This window comes from Micromys minutus (genome assembly GCF_963924665.1).
Source record: "Micromys minutus genome assembly, chromosome: 30".
NCBI lineage: Eukaryota > Metazoa > Chordata > Mammalia > Rodentia > Muridae > Micromys > Micromys minutus.
Genome location: NC_137965.1, coordinates 29,576,407 through 29,588,690, shown reverse-complemented (window position 1 = coordinate 29,588,690; position 12,284 = coordinate 29,576,407). Strand labels below are relative to the sequence as shown.

At 37.3% G+C, this 12,284-nt stretch overlaps 1 pseudogene across 1 annotated transcript; it reads left to right on the top strand.

The window, feature by feature from the left end:
* Positions 1-2,647: 2,647 nt before the first annotated feature.
* Positions 2,648-3,516, top strand: LOC308439957 (vomeronasal type-1 receptor 4-like; annotated as a pseudogene). Its single transcript has one exon. The product of its transcript is annotated as a vomeronasal type-1 receptor 4-like (transcript).
* The last annotated feature ends 8,768 nt before the right edge of the window (positions 3,517-12,284 follow it).

Sequence of the window (12,284 nt, the reverse complement as noted above, 5' to 3'; positions counted from 1 at the left end):
TTATTGTCAATGATCTGTGCATTTTTAGAATTGGGCATCCTGTTTCAATATTGATTAATTCATCATGGACTATTATGTGAAACATGTGTGTGTTATGAAGGCTAACTCACAAAAATATTATTAGACTATAACCTCCGTGATATTTCCATTCCTTGCTTTTTTTATACATAGAAATTAAATTTTACGGTTACTCTCAGGATTGTGCTTATTGTCATGTAGATTTTATTTATTTCATGTAAACAGATACAGAAGATTTTCACTGTATATTAGTGACATTCACAGTCATTGTCATGACATGATATTATTGGATTTCCCAAACCATGCCAAAATTTGCTATTTTTATTTTTTGTACACTTTTTTGTTCATTTTATGTTTCATTCATCTTTTTCTCTTACTGTTTTTAATTAATTTTATTTAAGTTGATTACTTTTAGGCTTTTTACAATTTAATGTTTTGATTGAACTATTTTTTCATTCTCACTTCAGCCTACACTAACTGCAGCCTATGTGAATGTTTGTGAGTTTGGGCTACAATGACTTACATTCTAGAAGAGCAAATATATGTAAGTGCTCAGGAGCTATATGGATTTGTGTTTGAAATACACACACACACACACACACACACACACACACACACACACACACACACACACAAATACAGGCATACACCAGTAAAATTTATAATTCCTTGGTTATTCCAAATGCCAGAAACTACTAAAACACCTCCTTCCAGCTTCACTGGGCAAAATCAGTGAAGTAGCCATATCTACGTACCCAAATTCTTACATGGCACATCAGCTTTATCTCCTGTAGTTCCTATGTCCCTCTATATCCCACCTCTTCATGGGTACATCTCCTCTTGCCCATGCATCCTAGCCTGCAAAACTCTAAGCAACCTCCCTTTCCACACCCATTGGGCACTGGCATATTTATTGATAGATAAAAATCACATCCTCCCTCTCTCTCCACGTGTTCATGGCCAGCCTCTCCTCTTCTTATCCTTTACTCTTCTCTTTTCTTTCACTCTCTCTGCCTCTAGTACCCTCTTGACTACCCTATTATGTAAATAAACTCTAGTCTATAAAATCAATTGGGGACAAGGAACTTTACCATTTGGACAAACAGATTCCAGGCTAAATCAAAGCATTAAAACGGATCACCAACATATGTGCTTCACATACATGTTTTCCTTCTACGGTTTTACCTTACATGCTTTCTTATGTTTACCATGCAGTCTTTATAGGGGCAGTTGATCCCATTAATAGTCTGCACTACAATTTTGTGAAATAAAATTGATATATATTCACACAACAAAAATATAAGCTAAGAAACAGTGTAGAGAGAATCTACACTACTAACTTTTCTTAAGCTGTCCAAACATAGTTTGTAATTGTGTAGAGAAATATTTTACCCAGTGGTCCTGACTTATTGATAAAGCCAGGGGCTGAATCAGAGTGGCTACTTTCAGAATCTGCAATGGAATCTCTTGTTGTCTAAAAAAAAAATAGTGACAACTTGACTTGAATGTCTTTTATCTTGAGAATTTAGTCCTTCTGTGCTGAATGGATGGGCTAATCAATTCAATGCCTTCTTTCCACCCATTTTCACTGTAGCTCTCTGAGTGATGAATGATAATTACACATGCATTTTCCCACTTGTTTATTTATTTATTTATTTACTTATTTATTTATTTATTTATTTATTTTTATTTATTCATACATTTACTCATTTTAAATTCTGGTCACTTCAGAGAGGCTGGAAAATGCCTGTATTCCCTCCAATCCTGGAAAATCGAGGCTCTGCAGAAAAATGGATATTTTCTTCTACTGTGACCATATAAGGAATACAACCTGTGAAATGGATTTCTAAAACAGATAACAACATCTGGGACAGACTATAGTCCATCTCCTGGGCGACGACATCACACAAGATTTCTCCAGATCTCTAACAGCACAGACCTTCATGTGCACAAAATGCATGTGTGTATGTGTTGTGACATTGCATAAAAGCTAACTTATAATTTCATAATATATATGCTATCACTTGCAATATCATTTAAAGTTGTTTAATGCTCTTAATAAAATTTTGTTGTCTATCTATCTGTCTGTCTATATATAGATACATACTGAATTCTGTTATCAATTTTTCATTCTATACAAACTAATATTAGATAAAATCTACTTTATGAAATGTTATATTTGAAGTTGATAGTAGTTATTAAAATTGTTTTTTTTAAACCTTGACTAAAATATGAGTATAATCTTACAGTGTTAGATTATGTTTCTTACCCCTGGTTCTCTCTTGCCACTGCATATCACAAGAAATGTAATATTGAACGTAAGTTTGCATATTGCATAATTAAAATGCCATCTTTCCAATATGCAGGTGTGTCCTGAAATCCTCTGTATGAACTGTAATCTCTACTTTTGGTTGTTAGAAATATATTGTTACAGTACATAGAGTACATACACTAAAGTCAATGATAATATTGTATTTCTAACCGTTAAGAACCCCTCTTATTTTCCTCTAAACAGGTCTCATTATTAATAATTTTCATCCATTCTTATCAGAAATATTAGTGTGGCTACAATCTAAAGAGAATATTGCCCAATCACAAAATGTAATTCTGAAATATGATATTCAAAATAATGTTCTTGTTACAAATCACAACTGGAATCCTGGGAAATTCATTTTTGCTTACCTACTATCTTATTTACTTTCATAAACACATACTAAAGCCTACAGACTTGATTATCATCCACATACTGGCATCCAATGTCTTGATTGTTCTCTCTATAGGAGTGCCCCACACATTGGCAGCTTTTGGGTTGAAGCTCTTTTTAACTGATTTTGGGTGCTCTTTGATTTTGTATTTTCAAAGAGTTGTCCGTAGTGTGTCCATTAGCACCATCTGTTTCTTGAGTGTCTTCCAGGCCAGCACCATCAGTGACAGGGAATCTTGTTGTAAGGATCAAAGAGCCAAGGCTGCAAAATACACTGGCTGCTCAATTTCCCTACTCTGGGTCTTTTATATGATTGTAGATTTTGTTTCCTTCTGTACATCCTTGTGAAAATGAATAAAAATAACATGACAAGACTCAGAGATTTTGTTTACTGTTCCACTGTAGAGCATGATGAGATTAGAGACTGGCTCTATGCAGCATTGGTGGTATGTCCTGAAATAATTGTTTCTTTTCTCATTGCCTGGTCCAGTGGCACCATGATTGTTATTCTATATAGGCACAAGCAAAGGGTTCAGCACATCCACAGCAGTCATGTTCCCAGGAGAAAGTCTGTAGAATCCAGAGCCACACAGAAAATTCTGATCCTGGTCTCTACATTTTTGACATTTTATACTGTCTCCTCTGTCTTACAAGGCTGCATTGCCCTTTTGTATCATCAAAATTGGTGGTTGATAAATATTGCCTACATAATTTCTCTGTGTTTTCCATCCTTGGGACCTTTTCTTCTAATGCCTAGATTCAGTTTGGTCTGTTTACAGAATAAAACCACCTAATCTTATTAAAGCCTTGGTATGTGATATTCTACTTTTTTTCCTGGTATTAAGTCCTACTCTTCACCGAAAGGTCAATACAGAAGTTCAAAGTATTTTGCCCTGGGATTCCTGTAGACTGGGCCATTGAGCCTTCACAGGACCAAAACATATCCTCCTATTGATCCCAAAAAATGCCATCCTCTGTACCATATGCAGCTGGAGCCATGGGTCCCTCCATATGTACTGATTGATTGGTATTTTAGTCCCTGGGAACTCTGCGGTGTCTTGTTGATTTATATTATTGTTATTCTTATGAGATAGAAAACCTTTTCTTTTTTATTTTTTTCTTGGATATTCTCGGCATTTACATTTCAGATGTTATCCCTTTCTCACAATTCTATCACCTTCCTCCTCCAATTGCCTCCATGAAGATCCTCTGCCTCCAAACAACCCTCTACCACCTCAGCACCATGGTGTTCCCTTACACTGGGAAAATGAGCCTTTGTTGAACCAGAGGTTTCTCTGTTGTGAGACACCTATTACAAAATATATTGAAGTCTAGATTAATAGGTTACTTCAGCTTCTATGATTTAGCTTATATAGAATATCACCAGGTCATTTATGCCACCTGCATGGATCTTGCTATCAATTGCTAATTTACATATTGTATTCTGTTCTCTCTGCTGAACTTTTTCCCAACCAACATCCTGGTACACAGCACAAAAGGCATTGTGAAAAGTCTCTTAGCTGGAAAATCCCCTAACCCCATACTTTATGTCCTTCTTTTCTACCTGTATAAAAGTAGCATAAAAAATAAAAATTATTCAATGTGATTCATTCTCTTGTCTTGCTCTCAGTTCCTTGCGTCTCTCGTCTTCCATTCTCTCATAGATGATCCTGGAATCTTGTTGACTGTCTTGCAGGTTGGGCTACTGGCACCCAACATTGGGGCCATGTGGGGACTCTCTGGAGAGAATGATGCTTATCTAGAAAGGAAGTCTTTCTGTGCTGTTTCAGAGAGAGACATAGCAACTACAGGACAGGATCTGCCCCTACATTACTCAGCTTGAAGAAGGCATTTTGAGGTGCAAGTTCTTAAGGTGCAGGTTCTTAAAGGTAAGGTGATGGGACAAGAATTCTCTCAAAAGTCCCTTTTTTAAAATTGGAATTTAAGGAGTCTCTCAAGATGTGTGGAACTAGATTTAAAATAAATCAAAGAAAAAGGATGTTAAAACATTTCTAGATTTTGTTGGTGACATATGTCCTTATTTTTCTCAAGAGCGCACCATTAATGAAAGAACTTGGCATAGGATTGGCATCTGCTTTAAAGATAATTATTTCACTTTTGGCACTGAAAGTATTCCAGTAACTGCCTTCAGTTATTGGAACCTTATTAATTACATATTTAGAACTACCCCAGAGGGGCCAGATTTACAACATTATTGTCAGAAGGGGAACAATCCCTCAGAGAGGCTGCTTCCTGCCCCAGTCAGTAACCGTCATCATGGAAATGGCTTCTCTCCCCCTTTCAGTAACCAAGAAAAATAGTGACCTGCCTCTGTCTCCTCCTGCCTCTGAAATTATTGACATGGAGGAAAGAACTCTGAGTACCAAGACTTAAAGACCCTGCTCAGCCCTGACTCACTTGACTAATCAATCTAAGCCAAGCCATCTCCCAGAAGACCGTACCCCTCTGTTGATGACATTGTACTGGGTCTAGGACCCACTGGTTTTTCTTTAGGGGATAAGGTTGACCTAGAGGACAAAACTTCCTTCTATGAGTCCAGACCTGCCCAAATTGACTACAATTGCACTTGCCACTGTCCCTCCACTCAGGGATGACTCTTTCAGCTGTTCAGTCTGCCTTCCCTATATGGGACCCTTGATACTATTTATAGATCCCTGCCAGTATCTTTCACTTGAAGGCAACTAACAACACTTCACCACGTGGTACCCACTAGGTAATAACAGATCCAACTTCTCATGGCTTTTAAAGAGTTAGACTTGTAATTAGCTGATCAGAGTCTCCCTCCTGGGTTCCCCTCTGAGAACAAAAGGGGAAAACAAAAAACTAAAATGTAAAAACACAAAGTCCTCAAGTTTTCTTTAACCCTCAGGAGCTTGGCTACAGTTCCTCCTGATACTACTCCCCCTCCAGAGGCCCAAAACCCAGAAGCAAGAAGGCAGACGAGGAAGGAGAGGCAGAGGAAGGGACCTCTTCAGACACTCAAAATCTAGACACCACCGAGCCTGCCACACTAGGATACCCACTTGAGCAGAACTTAATGGATAACCAGCATGCCACTTATTCAGCCCACAAGTCCCCATATATGTACCAATCCATAGACATTGAAGTCCTAGAGAACCTAAAATTCAAGGTGACCACATATGGCCCTGTGGCTCTTTTTACTCTCAACCTACAAAAATCACTTACAGAAGGCTGGCTTCTGTCAAAAGAGTTTGCTCATCTCACCAGAGTGTCCCTATTGGGTGGTGATTATGTGATATGGTGAATGGAAATGGCAATCTCAAATGATGAATTTGAAACCAAAACCTCTTGCTCTCTGAGACTTGAACTTGGGTAGTGAAAAAAAATTCTAGGTGAATCCCATTACAATTCCATAGAGGCACAAATTAATTATTCCAAGAGGCTTTGGGTCCAAGTCTCCTGGGTCTGCTTAGGGGGCTGAAGAAAACTGCCTCCAAAATCAGGACCTTCTGAGGCTGTGACCAAAATTTGTGAAGGAGAGAGTGAGCCTTATAGTGTTTTATTGACCACCTCACTGAGGCATCAGACAGCTAGTTTGGCATTCTAGACCCAGTAAATCCCTTTATTAAACAGCTTGCTTTCAGTAATGCCAATCCCAATTGCAAAGATGTCCTTAAACACAACCACCTAAATCCCTGGCTGTACATGTCTGCCCTACTTCGGGGGTGGGTCCGAACTGTGCCATAGGACTGGGATTGGTGCAGCCTTGCAGAAGGCTGGCATTGACAGCTACCTATGAATTGTTGCAATTGTAAACAGCCTGAACATTTGCAATCAGAGTGTCCACATCCCAGTTCTAACAGAGAACATGTAACTGAGCCACAGGCGCAAGGGTTCCTGCTCCCCTGAAAACCCTATAATACACTCTGTCCTCGTTTGCCATAGAGGACATCATTGGGCAAGTGAGTGCAGGTCAAAGAGATATAACCAGGAGTTTCCACTCCCGCCTCACCAGTTGGAACCCCCCCATAAACATGCCTTGGGATGCTTGTGTCTGTCACATAACAAAAACAACTTCTGCAACAGCTACAATATTCTCTACCCCAGCAGTCCCACCTCCAAAACTAAAGGGAACCCAGTATTGGAGCTTTTTGCATCTCTCTACACAGTATTGAGACCTGAGGATGGAGTTCAGGCCCTGCCAACAGAAAAATTTGGACTCCTGCCTTGGATTAATTTTGGGAAGGGCTTTCCTTTCCCTTAAAGGATTTCAAGTTACACCTACTCCCATCAACCCAGAACATCCAGGTGAAATTATGATACTGGATAGAGCAATTTTCACACTGACTTTCCTGACATGCAAATTCATTGCTTAGCCGTGATGCTGTTAAAGTTCCAGAACTATAGTCATATATAATATTGCCAACAATGTTTTGCCGCACTTTCTGTTCATTTTAAATATCTGTAAGTTTTTAGTTACTATTTTCAATTAGTTTCAAGGAAGCACATTAATTTAGCCTTTTTTCTGTCTTTCTGTCAAATGCATCTATGCCAACAAAAGCTCATATTTTCCACACACTACATTTTTTTTACACTTCTATCACGTGTGCCTCTTATCTTCACAATACTCTCATATAGAGACTTTTAAAATACATGAAATGGGCTCATTTCTAGTACTGTAGGTTCAACACATACTCAATAAAATAAAATCACACTTAAAAAATTAAGATTAGAAATAATATTTAAACTGAATCTATACTATTAACCTCATTTAAACTGTATTTATTTATAAAATAGAATACAGTATTTTTCCTGTGCATTTATTCTGTAGAATGGTCCTATTATTAAGAATTTTAATTCAACAGGATTAAAAATTGGGTGAGGCAACAATGTAAAAGAATCTGGCCCAGTCAAAGAATAGAAATTTGAAATCTGACAATCAAAATAATTTTCTTAGCACAAATAAATACTAGAATTCTGATTAATTTCTCCCTTCTAACTAATATCTATTCTGCTACATAGAACATATATTTAGATCCACAACTTTGTTTTTCATGCACATAATTGCTATACTGGATGGTTTTGTGTGAACTTGACACTAGCTGGAGTTATCAAAGAGAAAGAAGCCCCAGTCGAGGAAATGCCTCCAAGAGATCCAAATCTAAAGCATTTTTTTCAACTGGGGATAAACATGTTGGGCCCAGCCCGTTGTGGATATATCATCATCAGCTCCTGCTTCTTGAAATACTTGAGTCCCTGTTCTAAATTCCCCTGGTGATAAACAGCAGTGTGGAAGTGTAAGCTGAATAATCCTTTTGCTCCCCATCTTGCTTCTTAGTCATGATCTTTTGTGCAAAAATAGAATCCCTGATTAAGACAAATTGTCATCAGCATAGTGTGGTATTCCTGTGACAACCTGACCATGTTTTGGGGAGGACTGTGGAAGGACTTTGCTACTTTGAGCCAGACTAACCACTGGGATATTAAAAGTTTTGTGGGGTATTTTGTAGAAGCTTGGAAATTAATGTTAAAGATAGTGCAGAAAATGGAGGCCTGACTTGTGAAATCTCATAGGAAAAATTAAAGGCTCTTATCAGGGATATTGCTATTTTGATTGTGAAGATTCTGTAGTTTTGGTCAGCTGGGGTTCAAGAATCATCTGGGATTAACAAGACACCAGAACTACTAAATTGAAAGCTTTGAATTACTGGTACAATTGATGCTGATAACCTGGAACTAAGACATTAGTGGTTATTAAGAAGATACCAGCATCATATACTTGAAACCTTCTGAAAAGTGTTTTCTGAGATCACAAAAAATCTATGTTACAGAGAGAGTTAAGGTTGTATCTTGTGCTGTGGCTGGACTTGATAATGTGTAAGAGACATGCAGGTGGTACTGGTTTTGAAGGAATGAAGGGGTCACAAAGAGCAACTGAGGCTCAGTACTATAAAAGGCCTTGGAAAGGCATTGGTGATGGTACAGCTTCAGTTGCAATTAATTCCCAGGACTGAACCAGTCATTCAATAGAAGTTGAAGCTTGGAACCATGAAGAGACCCTATGAGAGTAAATTGGTGAAGTCTAGTAGCACTGGAAGACAGCAATGTTTTGGAGATACCAATACCATAAGATAAAAACCAAGAATAACAGCTAGCAGCAGTGGAGAACAGATCTCTGGAGCCTAGAAAACAAGGTGTGTCCTACAAAGGGCAGAGCTGGAGAATTGACCCAAGCCCTTGGAAGAGCACAGAAGTTTGTGAGTGGATTCCAGAGTTAGATAGTTAGAGTTTGATTTTGTTTTGGTTGTTACTATGTCCTGACATTCTTCCCTCTAGAAGGAAGAAGTTGAGCCTATAGTCAATTTGAAGTGAAAAAAAAAAGACTTTGAAAATTAAAAGAAATAAGATATTTTAAATAGATTGAAATTTTAATATGTAAGATTTTGTAAAGAATGTGGGACTCTTCAGATTATTTAGATCTTAGGGATGAATAAGAAAGTAAGGGTTGAGGCTTAATAGTGATGTGTTTGTGTGTCAAGTTGACAATGCTTCAATTGTACTTGCTGGTTTTGTGTGAACTTGACAGAAGCTGGAATTACTACAAAGAAAAAAAATCACAGTTGAGGAAATTCCTCCATGAGATTCAACTCTAAAAAATTTTCTGAACTAGGTATCAAGGAGGTGGGGCCCAGCCGATTGTGGGTCGTGCTATCCCTGGGCAAGTAGACCTGGGTTCTATAAAAAAACAAGCTGAGCAAGCCAGTAGAAGCAAGTCAGTAAGTAACATCCCTTTATTGCCACTATATTGGAACCTGCTTCCTGGTATGCCTTAGTAACTGTCCTGAATTCTTCTGGTGATAAACAGCAATGTTGAAGTGTAAGTTGAATAAACCATTTGCTCCCCAACTTGCTACCTTTTCACGATCTTTTGTGCAGGAATAGAAACCCAAACTAAACAAATGACATCCAATGTCTTCATAGTTCTCTTTATAATAGCGCCCTAATCAATGACAGCTTTTGGTTTGAAGCTGTTTTTAACTGATTTTGGATGATATTTGATTTTGTACATTCAAAAATTGTGCTGAAGTTTTAGTTAGCATCACTTGTTTCTTGTGGGTTTTCCAAGCCATCACCATCTGTCAAAGTCATCCTGTTGTAAGGATCAAAAGGCCAAGGTTGCAGAGTACATTGGCTTTTTTTCATTTTCCTTCTTTGGTCTTTTAAATGTTAATGTGTTTCATTTTCTTTATGGACACATTTTTCAAATTAATACCGATGATGGGACAAGAAACTTACAATTTAAGTACTGTTACATTATAAGCCAGGATAACATCAACAACTCACTCTATGCAGCATTAGGGTCATGTCAAGAAATCTTATCTGTGCTCATTCTCTGTTCCACTGGCTCCATATTTTTCATTCTGTATAGACACAGGAGAGGGTTGAACACATATACAGACATATACAACAGTCATGTTTCCAACAGAAACTTTTTATAACCAAGAGCTAACAAGAACATAATGATTCTAGTGTCTTAGTTTCAGATTTTTTTACTATCTCTTCCTAATGAAATGGGTTCAGTGCTGTTGTGCATAATAAGGGTTTGTGGCTGATGAACATCACTCTCTTTGCTTGTCTATATTTTCTGACTTTTGGACCCTCTATTCTAATGAATAATTATGCCCAGGTTTAGTTTGGTCTGGATAAGTAATAAGAAATCTTAACCTTATTTTGAATATTTGAAAGACATATTTTTGATTGTCATCTAGTTGTTAATTTACACTATTCCTCACAGGGTCAATACGGAGTATTAAATTAGTAATATCTTGTATTTTTAGAGATTAATCAAACTGAGTGTGAGAGTTTGTCAGCATGTTGAAAGGGTAGCTTAAAGGAGCTGGTTATAGTGTATGAGTTCCATTGCTATTTTCAGCTTGCAGCTTGAGAGCTTGAGAGCTTGAGAATTTTACCTGACCTGATATTAAAAGGAACAAGAAAAGACAGAGACTGAGACAGAGATAGAGACAGGAACAATGAGTGAGAGTGAGAAAGAGAAAAAGAGAGAGAGAGAGAAATTAGATACAGGAAGCAGCTTTGATAATTACTATCAACAATACCATCTAAAATACATACATGAAGTTGATGGGAATAAAGAGATTATACTTCATTTTGTTAAAGGTTGCATGTTACACACTTAAACCTATAAAATGGTAAATGGGAAAAAACTCTGAAAAAATTCCATTTCAACCAGGAACAATGAAAAATTTTTCTCGTCTTTAAACTGCTATTCAATATATTATTTAAGTAAAAACGATGAGCATTGAAAATCAGAAAAGAGAAAAACGGAATGTAAATTTTAAAGAGGAGACAAAATATCTCCATTTGCCCATAATTTGATTAAAGTGAGTGCAACCATCTTGATGAAAGCAATCTGCAGATTCAAATCAATATCCATTGAAATTCCTACTCAATTCTTCATAGAGGTATAAAGAGCAATGTACAAATTCGTTTGGAATAACAAAAAAACCCAGGGCACTGAAAACTATTTTCAACAATAAAAAGCTTGCTGGGGAAACACCATCCAAAACATCAGGCTATATTACAGACCAACCGTGATAAAGCACACATTGTATTGGTACAGAGACAGGCAGGTAGGTCAATGAAAGAGAATTGAAGACCCAGAAATGAACCCACACACATATAGTCACATGATATTTGACAAAAGGAGATAAAAACATTCAATAGAAAAAGAACAACTTATTTAACAAATGGTGTTGGATTAAGTGTCAGAAGAATTCAAATGAATCCATTGCTATCTCCTCATACAAAACTCAAGTGCAAGTTGATCAAAGACCTCCACATAATAGCAAGTGCTATAAAACTATTAGAAGAGAATATTGGGAAGAGCTTAGAATACATATGCACAGAGGAAAATTTCCTGAATAAAACACAAAACACTTTTGCTCTAAGATCCAGAATAGACAAATGGGACCTCAAAAAATTGAAAAGTTCATGTAAGGGTAAGGATTCTGTCAAGAAGACATAGCAGAAGCCAACAGATAAGGAAAGGATCTGTATTGATATGACATTTGATAGAAGGATACTATCCAATGTACACAAAGAATTCAAATAGGTAGACTCCAGAAAAGTAAATAGTCCTATTAAAAATGTGGTAAAAAGCTAAACAAAGAATTTTCAACAGAGGAATATAGAGTGGCTGAGAAGCACTTAAAGAAATGCTCAACCTCCCTAGTCATTAGGGAAATGCAAATCAAAACAACTGTGGGATTCCACCTCACACCAGTCAGAATGGCTAAGATAAAATGTCAGGTGAAAGCAGATATTTGTGAGGATGTGGAGAAAGAAGAACAATCCTCTATTGGTGGTATTGCAAGCTGGAACAGCCACTCTGGAAATCAAGCGGTTGGTTACTCAGAAAATTGCACATAGTACTAACTGAAGACCCAGATATTCCACTCCTAGGCATATAACCAAAAGATGCTCCAAAATATAACAGAAACACAAGTTACTCCATGATCATAGCAGCGTCATTTGTAATACCCAGGAGATGAAAAATACT